At 41.1% G+C, this 20070-nt stretch overlaps 1 protein-coding gene across 2 annotated transcripts in view; it reads left to right on the top strand.

The window, feature by feature from the left end:
* The first annotated feature begins 10235 nt into the window (after window positions 1–10235).
* Window positions 10236–20070, top strand: part of trak1a (trafficking protein, kinesin binding 1a) — a 76797-nt gene continuing 66962 nt past the window's right edge. The window contains exon 1 of one of the 2 annotated variants that reach the window (XM_060922077.1): window positions 10236–10429. The gene's annotated coding sequence lies outside the window, so the exon portion shown is untranslated. The remainder of the gene's footprint in view (window positions 10430–20070) is intronic. The other variant, XM_060922076.1, reaches the window with a different exon arrangement.

Raw genomic sequence — 20070 nt, 5'->3', positions numbered from 1 at the left:
CATGCAAACTCCACACAGAAAGGCCCTCGCCGGCCACGGGGCTCGAACCCGGACCTTCTTGCTGTGAGGTGACAGCGCTAACCACTACACCACCGTGCCGCCCCCGTGTGAACATTTGTTTATTTAATTAAAAATATTCTTGGAATTAAAAAAAAAATTGCCCAAAAAATGTAAAATAGTTTCATGAATTAATTACCACATTATATACACTATATTGCCAAAAGTATTTGCTCACCCATCCAAATTATCGGAATCAGGTGTTCCAATCACTTCCATGGCCACAGGTGTATAAAATCAAGCACCTAGGCATGCAGACTGTTTTTACAGTTTGGAGCTGCCCCTTCTTCCAACATGACTGTGCACCAGTGCACAAAGCAAGGTCCATAAAGACATGGATGACAGAGTCTGGTGTGGATGAACTTGACTGGCCTGCACAGAGTCCTGACCTCAACCCGATAGAACACCTTTGGGATGAATTAGAGCGGAGACTGAGAGCCAGGCCTTCTCGTCCAACATCAGCGTGTGAGTGTGTGACCTCACAAATGCACTTCTGGAAGAATGGTCAAAAATTCCCATAAACACACTCCTAAACCTTGTGGACAGCCTTCCCAGAAGAGTTGAAGCTGTTCTAGCTGCAAAGGGTGGACCGACGTCATATTGAACCCTATGGATTAGGAATGGGATGTCACTTAAGCTCATATGTGAGTCAAGGCAGGTGAGCGAATACTTTTGGCAATATAGTGTATGTAATGCTTCCAGACAGTACAATATCTTCATCTCATCTCATTATCTCTAGCCGCTTTATCCTTCTACAGGGTCGCAGGCAAGCTGGAGCCTATCCCAGCTGATTACAGGTGAAAGGCGGGGTACACCCTGGACAAGTCGCCAGGTCATCACAGGGCTGACACATAGACACAGACAACCATTCACACTCACATTCACACCTACGCTCAATTTAGAGTCACCAGTTAACCTAACCTGCATGTCTTTGGACTGTGGGGGAAACCGGAGCACCCGGAGGAAACCCACGCGGACACGGGGAGAACATGCAAACTCCGCACAGAAAGGCCCTCGCCGGCCCCGGGGCTCGAACCCAGGACCTTCTTGCTGTGAGGCGACAGCGCTAACCACTGCACCACCGTGCCGCCCAGTACAATATCTTATTTATTTAAAAAAAAAATTTCATTGGCTTTTGATTAAAAACAAACGCCATGTGACCTCATCAACTGGATTTAGCAACTACTAATGCCTATATTGGGTGGCACAGTGGTGTAGTGGTTAGCGCTGTCGCCTCACAGCAAGAAGGTCCGGGTTCGAGCCCCGTGGCCGGTGAGGGCCTTTCTGTGCGGAGTTTGCATGTTCTCCTCAAGTCCGCGTGGGTTTCCTCCGGGTGCGCCGGTTTCCCCCACAGTCCAAAGACATGCAGGTTAGGTTAACTGGTGACTCTAAATTGACCGTAGGTGTGAATGTGAGTGTGAATGGTTGTCTGTGTCAACCCTGTGATAACCTGGCGACTTGTCCAGGGTGTACCCCACCTCTCGCCTGTAGTCAGCTGGGATAGGCTCCAGCTTGCCTGCGACCCTGTAGAACAGGATAAAGTGGCTAGAGATAATGAGAATGAGATGATGCCTATATCGAGGATGCACATTGGAAAGACACTTAGTCCTGTTGTTCTTTAGACTCCTCTTTATGACGGAGTTTGGGAAAACCACATACAGAGACATTGCTTCAGAGAGTCTTTCAGCTTGCTCTTTAGGGCGGCACGGTGGTGTAGTGGTTAGCACGGTCGCATCACAGCAAGAAGGTTACGGGTTCGAACCCAGCGACTGGCGAGGGCCTTTCTCTGTGGAGTTTGCATGTTCTCCCCGTGTCTGCGTGGGTTTCCTCCGGGTGCTCCGGTTTCCCCCACAGTCCAAAGATATGCAGTTAGGTTGACATGGGGTGGCCTTGGGCTGAGGTGCCCTTGAGCAAGGTACCTGACCCCTGACTGCTCCCCGGGCGCTCTAGTGTGTGTGTGTGTGTGTGTGTGTGTTCATTGCTTCAGATGGGTTAAATGCAGAGGATGAATTTCACTGTGCTTGAAGTGTGCATGTGACAAAGGTTTCTTCTGTTATCAGGAAACCTACCCCAGATAAGTAAGAAAAATATAATAAAATGTTTGTGATGATCTGTACTGATTATGATTTATCACAGTTTGACTGTAACCAAATCCATAAATGGAACCAAGAGAAGGAGAGCGAATTAAACCGGACAGTGTGCCAGTTTTATTCAAGCATATGATCTCCAGTACCAGTCAGAAGCTTGGACACTCCTTCTAATTCAGTGTAACACTCATGTTTTGAAGTACCGGTAATTATAGATTTCGTTTCTCTTTACTTAGTTGAGCGGTTCTTGACATAATATGGGTTACTACAGTTGTGGAATAGGGCTGTTTTTATTTATTTACTGTTTGAGATCAAACACATTTTAAGAAGACAAGAAATTGCACTAATTAACTTTTGACGAGGCACAGCTGTTAACTGAAAAGCATTCCAAGTGACTACCTCATGAAGCTGGTTAAGATAATGCCAATAGTGTGTTCCAATACTTTGTAGAATCAAAATCTGAAAAATATTTTGTTTACCATATAATTCCATATATGTTCCATATGTTATTTCATAGTTTTGATGTCTTCAGTATTGTTCTACAATGTAGAAAATGGTCAAAATGCAGAAAAACCTAAGGATGAAGTGTGTCCAAACACTTGACTGGTACTGTATCTCGATCATCTGCACTTTGGACCAAAATTTCAAATCATCATTAAGTTGATTGTTTTGGAAAATGAACGTCTCGTACAGTTGAAGCTTTCAAACCCTGTGGTGTTTCTTGCACCTGTACATCCTATCACTTATTACACTTACACCCCCACCAGCGTGCTGTAACATGGTATTAAATTACCCTGGCTCAGCTATTAAATGTCTTTGCTGGTGGAATATCATGTGACAGTGCTATAGTAATATCACAGGGCATGAGGACAAGGAGACTGGCAGGGCTGGAGATTCTCACACCTTAGCTGATCCTCGTGCTTTCTGTCAGGAACACTCAGGGTAGATATTGTATGCGCTTGTAGCCCAAGAGGAAAAGGGACCCGTTTTGGTCAGTACAGTTGTATAGCCGTTTGCCGAAGATTCCTGCCTGAATCCCTGTAGGTTTTATAAAAAATAAATTAGGAGGACACTCGGAGAGCGCAGAGTTGCACCAAAGACAATAGTCTCATCTCATCTCATTATCTCTAGCCGCTTTAGTCAACTCTTATATAATTTGCAGTCACAACCTGTTTATCGTATTTCTGCATTGGCTGTTTTTTTTTTTTTTTCCCCCTCACTGTTGAACTTGACTGCCAACTACTGGGTTTTAAGATGTATGACCTTGTTGAGCGTAGACTTCTGCCAAGGCCAAGTGGCAGCATTAGTGAAAGTGTAACTAAATTTGTGGAGCTGCCTCACGACTCTCATCCATTCTTAAATTTTATGGGTTCTTCCTTGGCCCATGCTATACCCTTCCACCAAGTTTCATGGAAATCGGGTTGGTAGGTTTTTGTGCAGTCCTGCTTACATTCAGACAAACGAACCACAATGAAAACATAACCTTCTTGGTTGAGGTAATGAAAGGATCTAAGAGAGGCTGTTCAGACTCTTAACAGAGTTGTACACAAGCTCATGTAGACCCCAGTAGCCAGCGCTCCCATCTGTAGCACTATAGCAAAATGGTAGGGTAGTGCAAATGTTGACCATTATTTTGTTTCCTTTATCAATATTAGTTTTAAAATTCATCATTGCTGACTGTTTTGTTGCAGCCAAATTGCTTAACTCTCTCTTGAACACAGATTAATTCAGAAACTCCCCAGACCCTTTATTTAATACAACCATTTCACTGTGGTCTAGTGATCACTGGCTTAATCTTTTGGCTGTGATACTTTTGCCCTAGTCAAGTTTATTTCGATAGTGCTTTTAACAATAAACATTGTTGTAAAGCAGCTTTATAGAATTTGAACGACTTAAAACAGAGCTGATTTTATCCCTAATCTATCCTCAATGAGCAAGCCGGTGGCGACGGTGGCAAGGAAAAACTCCCTCAGACGACATGATGAAGAAACCTCGAGAGAAACCAGACTCAAAAGGGAACCCATCCTCATTTGGGCAACAACAGACATGATTATAACAGTTTTAACATGAAGTCAGTTTTCATTGACTTCAGTTTTCCATCTTCATTGATGGAACCTTGAGTGCAAAACTGTTCATGACAACAGCAGTCCTAAAGTTAGCAAGTCAACTGTAGTCCTCAGCCATAAAAGCATTACTGTAAGAGTCCAGAGCGTCTTCCAAGTGTGACTTTCAACTGTCCATATGGGGCCGTCCTCCACAGGAGCAATGCGATTAGACTCCGACCAGACACAGGGCATAAGGATAGATCAGGCAGGTCCGAGGAGCAGAAGAGGTCAGCATCTCTATACTGTACTTGATATACTGTATCACTTTATCACCATTTATAATGTAAATGTGATTTTTTTTTTTTTTTTTTTTAAATTGTGTAGCTGTACTGTAGTACAACTGTAGCAATCGATATTATGACAAGAACCACTCAACTAAGTAAAGAGAAACAACATTGATCATTACTTTAAGGCATGAAGTGTCTTAATTAATAAAAATAAAGAAAAACCAGTGAACTGGGTGTGTCCAAACTTTTGACTGGTATTGTACATGCATAGAAAAACACTATATTATAAAAGTTGCTTCTCCTCTATAATAACCACCAGCTGCTACTGATGTGTCTGTAGGTGAAATGAATGCTGCATACTCGCATCAAGACAGCATAAGGACGAAAGCCTGCTAGAAAGAGAGCATCATATTTAGTCATTTGAAACCTCCACCTATCTCTGAAACTGCTCCACAAAGTACAGTGGTGCTTAAAAGTTTGTGAACCCTTTAGAATTTTCTATATTTCTGCATAAATATGACCTAAAACATCATCAGATTTTCACACAAGTCCTAAAAGTATATAAAGAGAACCCAGTTAAACAAATGAGACAAAAATATTATACAACCCCGATTCCAAAAAAGTTGGGACAAAGTACAATTTGCAAATAAAAACGGAATGCAATGATGTGGAAGTTTCAAAATTCCATATTTTATTCAGAATAGAACATAGATGGCATATCAAATGTTTAAACTGAGAAAATGTATCATTTAAAGAGAAAAATTAGGTGATTTTAAATTTCATGACAACAACACATCTCAAAGTTGGGACAAGGCCATGTTTCCCACTGTGAGACATCCCCTTTTCTCTTTACAACAGTCTGTAAACGTCTGGGGACTGAGTAGACAAGTTGCTCAAGTTTAGGGATAGGAATGTTAACCCATTCTTGTCTAATGTAGGATTCTAGTTGCTCAACTGTCTTAGGTCTTTTTTGTCGTATCTTCCGTTTTATGATGCGCCAAATGTTTTCTCTGGGTGAAAGATCTGGACTGCAGGCTGGCCAGTTCAGTACCCGGACCCTTCTTCTACGCAGCCATGATGCTGTAATTGATGCAGTATGTGGTTTGGCATTGTCATGTTGGAAAATGCAAGGTCTTGCCTGAAAGAGACGTCATCTGGATGGGAGCATATGTTGCTCTAGAACCTGATATACCTTTCAGCATTGATGGTGTCTTTCCAGATGTGTAAGCTGCCCATGCCACACGCACTAATGCAACCCCATACCATCAGAGATGCAGGCTTCTGAACTGAGCGCTGATAACAACTTGGGTCGTCCTTCTCCTGTGTAGTCCGGATGACACGGCGTCCCTGATTTCCATAAAAAACTTCAAATTTTGATTCGTCTGACCACAGAACAGTTTTCCACTTTGCCACAGTCCATTTTAAATGAGCCTTGGCCCAGAGAAGACGTCTGCGCTTCTGGATCGTGTTTAGATACGGCTTCTTCTTTGAACTATAGAGTTTTAGCTGGCAACGGCGGATGGCACGGTGAATTGTGTTCACAGATAATGTTCTCTGGAAATATTCCTGAGCCCATTTTGTGATTTCCAATACAGAAGCATGCCTGTATGTGATGCAGTGCCGTCTAAGGGCCCGAAGATCACGGGCACCCAGTATGGTTTTCTGGATTCTTCCAGATTCTCTGAATCTTTTGATGATATTATGCACTGTAGATGATGATATGTTCAAACTCTTTGCAATTTTACACTGTCGAACTCCTTTCTGATATTGCTCCACTATTTGTCGGCGCAGAATTAGGGGGATTGGTGATCCTCTTCCCGTCTTTACTTCTGAGAGCCGCTGCCACTCCAAGATGCTCTTTTTATACCCAGTCATGTTAATGACCTATTGCCAATTGACCTAATGAGTTGCAATTTGGTCCTCCAGCTGTTCCTTTTTTGTAACTTTAACTTTTCCAGCCTCTTATTGCCCCTGTCCCAACTTTTTTGAGATGTGTTGCTGTCATGAAATTTCAAATGAGCCAATATTTGGCATGAAATTTCAAAATGTCTCACTTTCGACATTTGATATGTTGTCTATGTTCTATTGTGAATACAATATCAGGTTTTGAGATTTGTAAATTATTGCATTCCGTTTTTATTTACAATTTGTACTTTGTCCCAACTTTTTTGGAATCGGGGTTGTACTTGGTCATTTATTTATTGAGGAAAATGATCCAATATTACATATATCTGAGTGGCAAAAGTATGTGAACCTTTGCTTTCAGTATCTGGTTTCCGGTAACTGTTGATCAGTCCTGCACACCGGCTTGGAGGAATTTGAGCCCATTCCTCCGTACAGAACAGCTTCAACTCTGGGATGTTGGTGGGTTTCCTCACATGAACTGCTCGCTTCAGGTCCTTCCACAACATTTCGATTGGATTAAGGTCAGGACTTTGACTTGGCCATTCCAAAACATGAACTTTCTTCTTCTTTAACCATTCTTTGGTAGAACGACTTGTGTGCTTAGGGTCGTTGTCTTGCTGCATGACCCACCTTCTCTTGAGATTCAGTTCATGGACAGATGTCCTGACATTTTTCCTTTAGAATTCGCTGGTATAATTCAGAATTCCTTGTTCCATCAATGATGGCAAGCCGTCCTGGCCCAGATGCAGCAAAACAGGCCCAAACCATGATACTACCACCACCATGTTTCAAAGATGGGATAAGGTTCTTATGCTGGAATGCAGTGTTTTCCTTTCTCCAAACATAACGCTTCTCATTTAAACCAAAAAGTTCTATTTTGGTCTCATCCGGCCACAAAACATTTTTCCAATAGCCTTCTGGCTTGTCCACGTGATCTTTAGCAAACTGCAGATGAGCAGCAATGTTCTTTTTGGAGAGCAGTGGCTTCCTCCTTGCAACCCTGCCATGCACACCATTGTTGTTCAGTGTTCTCCTGATGGTGGATTCATGAACAGTAACATTAGCCAATGTGAGAGAGGCCTTCAGTTGCTTAAAAGTTACCCTGGGGTCCTTTGTGACCTTGCAGACTATTACACGCCTTGCTCTTGGAGTGATCTTTGTTGGTCGACCACTCCTGGGGAGGGTAACAATGGTCTTGAATTTCCTCCATTTGTACACAATCTGTCTGACTGTGGATTGGTGGAGTCCAAACTCTTTAGAGATGGTTTTGTAACCTTTTCCAGCCTGATGAGCATCAACAACGCTTTTTCTGACGTCCTCAGAAATCTCCTTTGCTCGTGCCATGATACACTTCCACAAACATGTGTTGTGAAGATCAGACTTTGATAGATCCCTGTTCTTTAAATAAAACAGGGTGCCCACTCACACCTGATTGTCATCCCATTGATTGCAGACACCTGACTAGGGTTGGGCGGTATCCAAATTTTGATACCTTTAAACCGTCTCTGTGTTTTCCCGGGGTATACGGTATTACCGAGAAAAAAATAATATTTTGTTTCGGCCTACTGTGTAACGTGCGCCTATGCCTCAAATGTACTATTTAAAAGCAGCATAGCGAATTGTGTGCATTGTGGTATGGATTAAGCAGCAAAGCGAATTTTGTGCATTGATGAATGGATTAAGAGATATTTCAAAGCATCACGCAACTCTTCCTTCATCTTGAAAATAGCATTCAACTGTCGTTTACACATGTCTGCGTTGAAACGCATTTGCAGCACTATTTCACCTACTCCATCAAAAAAAAGTACACGATGAGCAGGATCATACCCTTTCAAGCATGGGAAATAAAAAAAAGAAAAAGAATCAACCAACACCCAAGTCCGTTTAGACTGCGCGATAAACCATATTCTTCAGCGCAAATGAGGCGAACCTAATTCAAATGCGTGATAGCTGCACAAGGCAAAATCATATGGGCCCACGTCATGCCATGGCGGGGAAATTAATAATCAAACGGCCTTACCTTGCTTAAAACGTTGTCTTGATCACATAACTCCTTACAATTATTCCACTTAAATCCATATGGTTTAACACACCCAACAAAGATAGCAAGCGCATTGCTAATTCCCACCAGAAACCTAACAGTTTACGCTACGGTGTTTTCTTCCGTTTCTTCAGTAGATGACATTTCAAACGTTTATTACCCACATCCCAAATGTCATACGTTATATTATTTTACCTTGTTGTTACTCATGTAACCTACTCAAAACACAACTCATTGGAGAGATCTCGTGGAAGTGGAGTACCCCAGGCTATGGTGTGCCTTAGGGGACATATTAGATTTTTCGTTTGGTTTGAAACCAAAATACTGCCACACTGCCGATGTTGTATTTTTTTTTTTTGCCACTAACTCATTATCTTGACTTGCCATCTTTCAACCGCGGTCTCAATCTCTTTTTTTTAGATAGGACAGTATAGAGAGACAGGAAATGAGCGGGGGAGAGAGAGACGGGATCGGGAAATAACCTCGGGTCGGAATCGAACCCGGGTCCCCGGATTTATGGTACGGTGCCTTAGCCATCTGAGCCATGACACCCCCGGTCTCAGTCTTTTGCGAAGCTTTCTGTCAGACTCCAAAATGTCACGCAGGGTTGCCATGGTAACGACATAAACAACCCTGCACGCGATGAAAACTTCTTTAGGAAATTGATAGAATTAGTGAAAATACGATCACACAGTTATTCGGGATGATCTTCAATTTATTATTTTATATTATGACCTCGTACTCCATATTTATTTAGATATTATATATATTTTTTTAAATGACGGTAATGAGACCGATACCGTTGGTACTTTTGGATACCTCGGGATACCTTCTTACCGTAATACCGCCCAACCCTACACCTGACTTGAATTTCACCCTCAAATTAACTGCTAATCCTAGAGGTTCACATACTTTTGCCACTCACAGATATGCAATATTGGATCATTTTCCTCAATAAATAAATGACCAAGAATAATATTTTTGTCTCATCTGTTTAACTGGGTTCTCTTTATCTCCTTTTTAAGATTTGTGTGAAAATCTGATGATGTTTTAGGTCATATTTATGCAGAAATATAGAAAATTCTAAAGGGTTCACAAGCACCACTGTAGATGGATCCAAACCCCTCTCTACATTTGTTCCCTGAGTCTGAGGAACCGGGAACTAAAAGCATGCCTGGACTAAACTGTGGTGCTAATTGGCTAAAAGTGACTTTAGAGAAACGATCCCAAAGTACATTAGTGTGTCAGAGTGCACTAGAAAACAATCATGTTGCAGCCTGCTGCAGAAGAAGTGATTGTAGGGATCAGTAGATCCTGAGCCTTGCTTTTCTGCTGACAAGTGTGATTGGTGTAGTAATAACATGTGGTAGATATTTTATGGATTCCTGACTGCTGGTCCTTCTCGTAGGAGTTCAGTAACAGGAGAACAAGATTGTTTTGGCATTCTGTCTGGTGTAGGTGGGCTTTTTTTTTTAAATTATATAAATGATCAGCTACAACTGAGCTGGTGTGATGACCCTGACAGAAGGCATTGAATTTATTGACTGCACCTTTTAATAGCCAGTCTGAAGCCGATGCATTGGAATGCTGTATAATAGGGGACAAAACAACCCCAGTGATAAATTCAGACATGTCTACTTTTAGCATCCCTCCATCCAAATGTCTCTTTTTCTTCTCTAGGCCCATGTTTCCAACGCTGACTGATCACTAGCTGCTGGGGTGTGTGCTGTGCTCCTGCCCACTGAGGTCAGCTGTGTTTGTGATGCTGCCCTATGGCTCGTGCAACTGACGTGTGAAAATCAGCCAAGCTGGACACCACAGCTTTGCCCCCCACTGCCTGTGCCTCAAACCTTTCCCCCTCAGTCAATCCTGAGACCCTGTGCCCTCAGATACAGCACCTACAATCTCCAACAAGCACCACTCCCACGCAACAAGAGGAGCAGTATGTAAGTGAGGAAGCATCCAATGTAGACGATGAGCTTTACAGAGATGCAGAAACCATCACGGGTAAGTCTGCTGATTTCGTGAACTTCACTGAGTGGGTGTTGGCATGTTGCCAGGGAACCAAGTGACTTGGCAGTGATGTTATTGCTGTCTGTGTGATTTCAGATGGAATAATTCTGTTTTGTCTTTGTGAGCGTTGCCATTCCTCATACTTGACTTAGCATAGCAGGTGTGTGTTTGATAACTGTCTTGACAAATAAACTTTAGCCAGTGGGCATGTTGGCAGAGTTTGTGATTTTAAAAAATAAATAAATGATTGCCACATTTACAGAAATAACTTGTGCCTGGACCAGTATAGACTCTGTCTTTTTTTTTTTTTTCTTCTTTGGTTATATTCTATGCACCTGTTTTTATTTTACATGTCTAAAGAAACGGGGCCCCTCTTTATAGTTCATGTAAATGTACAAATATTGCAAATAAAATGTTCTCATTTTAATATGGATAAATTTATTTTTTTTTCACATATTTAAAAACACATTTTTTTGGATCACCAGCAGACGTTATTAGGTGTTGCACAGACATGACCTAGGCCAGGGGTGGGCAAACTTTTTGGCTCAGGGGCCACATTGACTTTTGAAATTTGCCAGGCGGGCCGGGCCAACACCAAATTCATACATATCGAACATAAACCGGAAAAGCTTTAGTGTTATTGTAAGGCCTTCACTGACAGAGACCCAAATGCAGATCAGATTGACATTTATTTTAGTTCTCAGTCAACAAAGGCAGAGCAGAAAAATGCTTGGAGTTCAATAGATTGGCACATAAAAAATATATACACACAAAAACAAACACCAGCACTACAGCAGCCACCCACGACAACCAAAATTACTAAGAGTTATACTTTTTATATTATTATGTCTGTAAACATGTGACTACCATCTTATTACAACTCCAACATGGTTTTAAAAAGAGAAAGTGTTAATACTCACATTCACTCAGCAACCGCTGAGCTGTATTCGTCCGTGCTTGCGCTGACTGGTTGTTAGCATAATTAGCATGCTTGGAGGAAAAGTGCCGTTTGATGTTATATTCCTTTAAAACTGCAACGGTTTCTTTGCAAATAAGGCATACAGCCTTTGATCGGACTTCAGCAAAAAAATATTTAGTTGTCCATTCTTTATTGAACACCCTACACTTGCTGTCCACTTTTCTTTTTTTAGGACCACTCACTGTAAAGTTTTATCCTGTGTTCTCGAGATCATCAGTGGCACGGGCGCCAGAATGATTTCCATGGCACGCGCTGCACCACTCTGCAAATGTAATCTCGCGTGAATACGACTGACTGGAAAGACGGATCTCTAGAACACCTGTCTACGTGATAACACTGATGCTTATAGTTTATAGATCTGCTCAATCGCGTTTATATGATTGTCTTCCGCGGGCCGGATGTGGCCCGCGGGCCGTAGTTTGCCCACCTCTGACCTAGGCATTTTGTTTTACCGCATGAATCCGATCGCACCTGCAGACCATTCAGATGAAAGCGGTTTTATTTTTAGACCTTTTTATGCCTCTGCCTTTCTTCCTGTTTGCCTGTTTTGTCATGCAAAGATGATACTTATGCATTCGTGTTCAGGAACTCAAGGCCTATGTTTGACTAGCTATGATTCCCCCCCCCCCCCCTCCCAAAAAAAAAAATCTGACCATCCGTGTGTGTGTGTGTGTGTGTGTGTGTGTGTGTGTCCATAATTCTAGACAAGTTGCTGAATGTTGGTAGGATTTATATGGTTTTATTATTATTATTATTATTATTATTATTATTATTAAATTAGATTTTGAAATTGATCCAAACAGTGTCAAGGTCTTAGCAAGGTCAAGCAGGGTTTAAAATTTATTTTTTTTTAATGGCTTCATTCATGTTTGAAGTATATTTTAAGGGTAATTCTGGCATACAAATTGGTAACAAAGACTAGGCTTGTTGGTGGTAGACACACCCCTATGGAGGCCATTGGCATTGAGTTCGACTTGTTAAGTCTATTACCATGATGCGTATTCGTCCTGTGTATCACCTGTTGCAGTGAGTTGTGGGGGTTTTTTACCTCCGCCAAGGAGGTTATGTTTTCAGTTGTGTTGGTTTGTTTGTTGGTTTATCGGTTAGCAACATTACAGAAAAAGTTATGAACGTATTGTCCAATTGTCCAAATTTTTTTTCCAGAGGTGTGCCTGGGCACAAGTAACAATCCATTAAACTTTGGCGGTGATCCGGATCACCGTCTGGATCCCGGATTTTTTTTAAAGGATTCTTGGTGGAGGTCTGCGCTCTCCGAGTGCTTTTCTAGTTTGTTTGTTTGTCCCCCCCCCCCCCCCCCCTTCCTCCTAAACAATCTAAGACCTAATTAAAAATGCTAATTCAGGGGAACTGAAAAACTGGTTGTTTTATTTATATATATGAGTGATTCCACGCTTATGGGTACTGAAATGGGGACATGAACTTTATTCACCTAAAACCATTTCTTTTTTTTACCATCAGGTCACAAAACATGTAATCTTTAATGAATGATATGTTAAAAGATAACTTTAATTTTCTGAGATGTAATAAAAACATATTTATATGCCAAAGTCAAGCCTATGAGTTCCAAAATGATGTCTGTTACATTACTTCTGTTACGATTGTCCATCTCGCATCTGTTACAAATTAATTACAATCTAGCTATATACCATGTTAATCTTATTGAAAGAATGTGTATGTTTATTCTACTACACATGTTTATTAATTATATTTGCTAAAACATCACCTTCCTATGTTTCAAAAAGTAATTCTGCATTGTTAAAATTGAGAATATATATGTCCACAACACTTCTGTTACGTTCTGACTTTGGCATATAAATATGTTTTTATTACATCTCAGAAAATTAAAGTTATCTTTTAACATATCATTCATTGAAGATTACATGTTTTGTGACCTGATGGTAAAAAACAAATGGTTTTAGGTGAATTTTTAAAAATAAGTTCATGTCCCCATTTCAGTACCCATGAGCGTGGAATCACTCATATATATATATATATATATATATATATATATATATATATATATATTTTTTTTTTTTCCATGCGTAAGCATAATTAATGCTAGTGTGTGTGTGTGCGCGGTTTATTTATTTATTTATTTAACTAGTCACCGAGACCTGAAAATGCTCACTGAGATCTGAAAGTGCATAAATAACCGCTCCTCTGCTGCCTCTTACAGTAATGAAATGAAAGAAGCCGTTATGTAATGTGTTTGAAAGACTTAAAATGTAATCAACAGTAACATCCTTCAATCAAAGCACTTAAAGATGCAGTACAGTATGGTCCGAGTTTACTGCAGTGTTTGGCCTGGATAAGACACTGCACACCTGAGTTTAATATAATAATTTCATATAATTTCATTTCTATAATTTCACTTGTGGTTATAATCTGTAATGATATGCAGGTCTTTTAAGATTCTTGGAGGATCTTATCCCTCAGTAAAAGGCTGTAATCATAATTTGAGTAGTTTGACTTTACTTTCTGCAGCTTTGCTGTAGATACATACAGACACACACATGGTGTCTGTAATTTAGACATGTACAGTGTGACAGTTTGTACATTTGTATCTCACACAATTGGATTTGCTTTTGTTATTTAGGCAAATGGATATAGTTTTTTCCTCAACGCTGATCGTGTGTGTGTGTGTGTGTGTGTGTGTGTGTGTGTGTTAGTGCACGTGCACACTTTACAAGAAAGGGAATCAAGGAGAATGTGGACTTTAGTCAAAGTTAACTTTATAGTCATTGAGTGTTCAGTGTTACTAATAAGCAGACAGCTGGCATGTATATCTCTGGCTGTGATGTAGCCTTTCTTCAGCTCGGATTGCACGTTACTTAAGCTGTCCTTTATGATACCAATGTTTTAGATAACAATTCACTTTAACATCGTACTAAAGTAATAGGTGCTGAGCGTTTGGCACGGACTCCACTCCAGCTTCAGGCAGGTAGTGGGTTTGTCTCTTGCTGCTTCGGGACACAATGAGCTAAGACGCTTCTCTTCACGCTTAGGACGCTTGGTTGTGTAACGCAGTTAGAGAAGAACGGAGACACGGCTATTTGAGGGTCACTTTGTTTATTGAAACAAGTTCCCAGAGAGAGAAACCTTTACCTCATTAAACAAGGCTCTCTCATTAAACCTGAGCGCACTACATTAACAGCTGTGAGAAGAAACATTGATTCAGTTAGTTGTGTGATGTTGTTATTCACTCACCAGGCTTGCTAAGAAACAGCTGGAAAAGGCAGTATTCTGACTTCCTCCTCCAGACGATGACCAAGCCATAAGTAGGAAGTTCAGTCACGTCACTGCAGCACAATGGGTTCCATAGAATGGGCCTGAGCACTTTGTCTGATTTTTTTTTTTTTTTTTTTGTCAAGTCCACTTGCAGTTTGTATTTTTAAAAAATGCACGGACTTCTATAAAGGGGCACTGATGTTCTCATCAGACGGGCCCTGTCAGGCTTTATAGGCGGAACTGAGAATCTCGCTTGGCTGTGAATTAAATTCTTTTTAAGCTGCTCTCAGAAAAAAGGGACCTTGAAGAACCAGCATTAAAGACCCTTCATTATGAAAAGAATATTATTCTATCCACTATCACTGGATATGAGCAGTCGCGCGTTCTGATTGGCTACTCTGCTATCAGCTCATATACCGTGAGGTAGAGAAAAACAAAATGGCAGAGCGTTTCTGAACCAACCAAGGACAAAATAAAAACTCTACTCAAAAAACCCCACAAAATACAAAAAAAAAGGGCAACAAAATGCAGAGTAAGTGTTTGATGGTAAGAATGCATCTTATTTTTCAAGAATTATTATTATTATGGCATTTTTCACAAATTGCTACTGTCATTTCTCCGGTTTGTTTACATTCCAAGCGGAAATGATTTTGTCGGAAATTTTATATAAACTTTTTATTTATCGAATTTGCTAAAAATTAAAAATGCTCCGTTTCTCAAAATCCAGTGAATATGGATAGAATAAAACAGTTATTCCACTCAATCTCGTCGTACATAGCTTATAGCTGACTTGGCTCTATATGACTCAATTTTGTGTAATAATAACAGGTTGATGGGCGGCACGGTGGTGTAGTGGTTAGCGCTGTCGCCTCACAGCAAGAAGGTCCGGGTTCGAGCCCCGTGGCCGGTGAGGGCCTTTCTGTGTGGAGTTTGCATGTTCTCCCCGTGTCCGTGTGGGTTTCCTCCGGGTGCTCCGGTTTCCCCCCACAGTCCAAAGACATGCAGGTTAGGTTAACTGGTGACTCTAAATTGACCGTAGGTGTGAATGGTTGTCTGCCTATGTGTCAGCCCTGTGATGACCTGGCGACTTGTCCAGGGTGTACCCCGCCTTTCGCCCGTAGTCAGCTGGGATAGGCTCCAGCTTGCCTGCGACCCTGTAGAAGGATAAAACGGCTAGAGATAATGAGATGAGATGAATAACATGTTGATCATCTTCAGAAATAATCCCCGACATGGTGATCCAGGACCCTGATACAAAGTGTGTGTGTGTGGGGGTCTTGGGATTGAATAACACTGAAGGGGTTTATTTTGAAATAATGACCAGTACAGTATCCTTCTTATTACATGGGTACTTAAAGAAATCAATAATTTGACACAAAATGTATATCTCATCTCATTATCTCTAGCCGCTTTATCCTGTTCTACAGGGTCGCAGGCAAGCTGGAGCCTATCCCAGCTGACTACGGGCGAAAGGCGGGGTACACCCTGGACAAGTCGCCAGGTCATCACAGGGCTGACACATAGACACAGACAACCATTCACACTCACATTCACACCTACGGTCAATTTAGAGTCACCAGTTAACCTAACCTGCATGTCTTTGGACTGTGGGGGAAACCGGAGCACCCGGAGGAAACCCACGCGGACACGGGGAGAACATGCAAACTCCGCACAGAAAGGCCCTCGCCGGCCATGGGGCTCGAACCCGGACCTTCTTGCTGTGAGGCGACAGCGCTAACCACTACACCACCGTGCCGCCACAAATATTTTTATTTAAAAATGATTGTTTCTACTAATTACATGGTCCATAGCAAATCCATATATACATGAATAACAAGCCACAGAATGCTGTAATTAACCAATCAGAATCGAGTACTCAACAAAGCCATCTAATGGCATGTTATTCCATGCTTGTAATAATCACTCTCTTCTAGGTGTCTTGTTCCTAACAATTTTCATGCAAAAATCTGATGCAAATGGCACATTTAAAGTAAAGTCTTAGGCCACATCCACACGACAACGGCAACGTGATGTTATTTAAAAAAAATATCGCCTCCAAATGGGCAACGATCAGTAGAAATCAGGTCCATATGGCAACGCAACGCTTGCTGAAAACGATGCAATACACATGCCACACCTCTAGGGGCGCTGTAAGACGGTCCCTTCGGACACACCAGAACAACCCATACGAAAAAGAACAGTAAAGAACTTATAAGAGTTTACCACTGTCTTAGTAGTAAATCCTTATAAATATAAATAAATATATATGCCATGTATGATTTACTCCTGAAAGTGGCCCATTTTGCATTTTCCTCATACAAATTTTTTATGAAAATCTAGTATGTATGAAGTGAACATTGTGCATGGTTTTTACAGATAATGTGTATGATGAATTACACTGTCTTTGTATGCTTCATGTAATGTTTGTAGTTTTAAATTATATTTTACAGTTTAAAATGTACATGCCTTTTATATGTAAATCCAACACAAACATATGTGGATTTACATATAAAAGGCATATACATTTTAAACTGTAAAATATAATTTAAAACTACAAACATTACATGAAGCATACAAAGACGGTGTAATTCATCATACACATTATCTGTAAAAACCATGCACAATGTTCACTTCATACATACTAGATTTTCATAAAAAATTTGTATGAGGAAAATGCAAAATGGGCCACTTTCAGGAGTAAATCATACATGGCATATATATTTATTTATAAATCCTTATAAGGATTTATCCTTATATTTATAAGGATTTACTACTAAGACAGTGGTAAACTCTTATAAGTTCTTTACTGTTCTTTTTCGTATGGGAATAGAAGTAAGGACGCATGCGCATAAACTATTATGCGCGAGACTTCATATTAGCCACAAAGTCAGGAAAATCTGTTCGTAAAATTACATTATAATGACCAAATACAATGAAAAGTATTTTTCCAGTCTCACCTGTGAAAGGTAATCCCATGTGATCTCGTTTGGACAGTAAACCTGTTGGTACAGTTAAACGCAGCTAATCTTTATTCTCCGCTTTGACCTTTCCAATATGGCGGCGAGGATGACGTACGCGGAAGGCGGCGTCTTTAATGGTCCGGAATAAATTGAATACTACACGTTGATGGATTAATTTGCTGTTTCTCACCTGTGAAAGGTAATCCCATGTGATCTCCTTTGGACGGTAAACCTGTTGGTACAGTTAAACGCAGCTAATCTTTATTCTCCGCTTTGACCTTTCCAAAATGGCGACGAGGATGACGTACGCGGAAGGCGGCGTCTTTAATTGTCCGGAATAAATTGAATGATACACGTTGATGGATTAATTTGCTTTTCTACGCCCTTTTTTGAGGAATGTACTGTAGGACTTAAACCATCATCTGAAGAGGTGAGATCGCTCCTTTTTTCCCCTTATTTTTGCTGGCGGGATTGACTCTGCCCTAAGGGCTATTCTCTCTCTCTCTCACTTTGCACCAGGCATTACACAATAAATATTCACAGTGAAAATATTTTGTAAGCGCGTTTCATGAACCAAGTTATAGGATTTCTTGACAACTCGCATCGCATCGCAATGAGATCATTGGCACTACTGCTGTTAAGAATCAGACCATTTTATAAATGAATATTTTGCTGTAGAGCTGCAGTGTTTGTACAATTGCATGTTTTTGCTTCACTATTACTGTCACTATTCTGCTTCTTGCATTACTACTGTGAACTAACACTGAACATAATAATAATAATAATAATAATAATAATATCCAAGCTCGTGTTTCACTCTCACTAGTGCTCTGTAAGGCTTTTTCCTGGTGATATTCGTTACACTTCTACCCGGCGTGAAGCATTCAGTCATGTGGTTGTGACGTCATCGTAAACAAATCCGTTTTACTCATCCAGACGACTTCACAACGGCAACGTTGCCAGATCTTTCCACTCTGGAACCCGTTCTCAAAAAGATTGCGTTTTGGGCACCCAAAACGCCGGCGCCGTGTGGACGCCAGGCCTAAACGATAAGCAATTGTATCGGAGTCACCTGAATCCGTTGCCGTGTGGACAGGGCCTTAAACTGATGCTCTTGTGCATTGAGCTAATGATTCATCACGCAGCTGGCCAAAAAACAACTGAGCAGATAATGACCAATTACATCCCCTAAATCCGGATGCTTAAGTAAAAGGGCTTTAATTATAGAACTCTTCACTGAACACGAACGACGGGGCCGGAAATTAAAGTTGCTTGGCTTTTTGTTGCTGCTGCTATTAAACAGTGATGGATTTCTTGCTTTGGCTAAAGGTTTAATTACTTACAGACTTCTGTTGTTTAAATTTGAATTCTGTCTCCTGTGTGATTTATTACAGACAGGCTGTGAGATTTCCTTTTGGTATGCGAGATTCAATCTGTGCTCATTTGCATTGTAGAAATGGCCTCTGCAGGTCCTCTGGTTTGATCTATTCCTATTATTTACATACGACCTGCTTCCTGTGGCTCACACGTTTAACAAGACACACTGTTTTTTTTTTTTTTTTTTAAATAAATGTTCAAGAACGTGCTTCTGATCAGGGACTGTGTATCTCTTTCTTTAAATTCTTAAGAAATGGTCCATTGCAGGACGGCACGGTGGTGTAGTGGTTAGCGCTGTTGCCTCACAGCAAGAAGGTCCAGGTTCGAGCCCCGTGGCCGGCGAGGGCCTTTCTGTGTGGAGTTTGCATGTTCTCCCCGTGTCCGCGTGGGTTTCCTCCGGGTGCTCCGGTTCCCCCCACAGTCCAAAGACATGCAGGTTAGGTTAACTGGTGACTCTAAATTGAGCGTAGGTGTGAATGTGGGTGTGAATGGTTGTCTGTGTCTATGTGTCAGCCCTGTGATGACCTGGCGACTTGTCCAGGGTGTACCCCGCCTTTCGCCCGTAGTCAGCTGGGATAGGCTCCAGCTTGCCTGCGACCCTGTAGAAGGATAAAGCGGCTAGAGATAATGAGATGAGATGAATGGTCCATTGCATTTGGTACGTGTGGCGTTCTCGGTCTCATGACATCTGAACTGATATCTAGAGTCAGTTTTACTTTTAAAAAGTTAGTGATTTAGTCATCTGCAAACAAAGAAGGCACCGCATCCCCTCTCGTTTGTTTATTTATTTATTTATTTATTTATTTTTAAATGAAGTGGGGATTTGGTTGAATGTAAATGCCTTTCACGTCCTTGCTTGACGGACAATAAAGAACCCAGACGTGCCCATCCAACTGTGCCTGGGTGTTTTTTTTTTTTTTTTTTTTAATACAGATCTTGTGCAGTGACTTATTGTAATTCATCCTCCTCGGATGGATCATTACCTCCGCCAAGGAGGTTATGTTTTCGGTAGCGTTTGTTTGTTTGTTGGTTTGTCTGTTAGCAACATTACGGAAAAAGCAATGAACGGA

Source organism: Neoarius graeffei, chromosome 5, assembly GCF_027579695.1.
Source record: "Neoarius graeffei isolate fNeoGra1 chromosome 5, fNeoGra1.pri, whole genome shotgun sequence".
Lineage (NCBI taxonomy): Eukaryota > Metazoa > Chordata > Actinopteri > Siluriformes > Ariidae > Neoarius > Neoarius graeffei.
The sequence above is the reverse complement of the archived record's forward strand: the minus strand, read 5'-3'. Positions and strand labels throughout refer to the sequence as shown.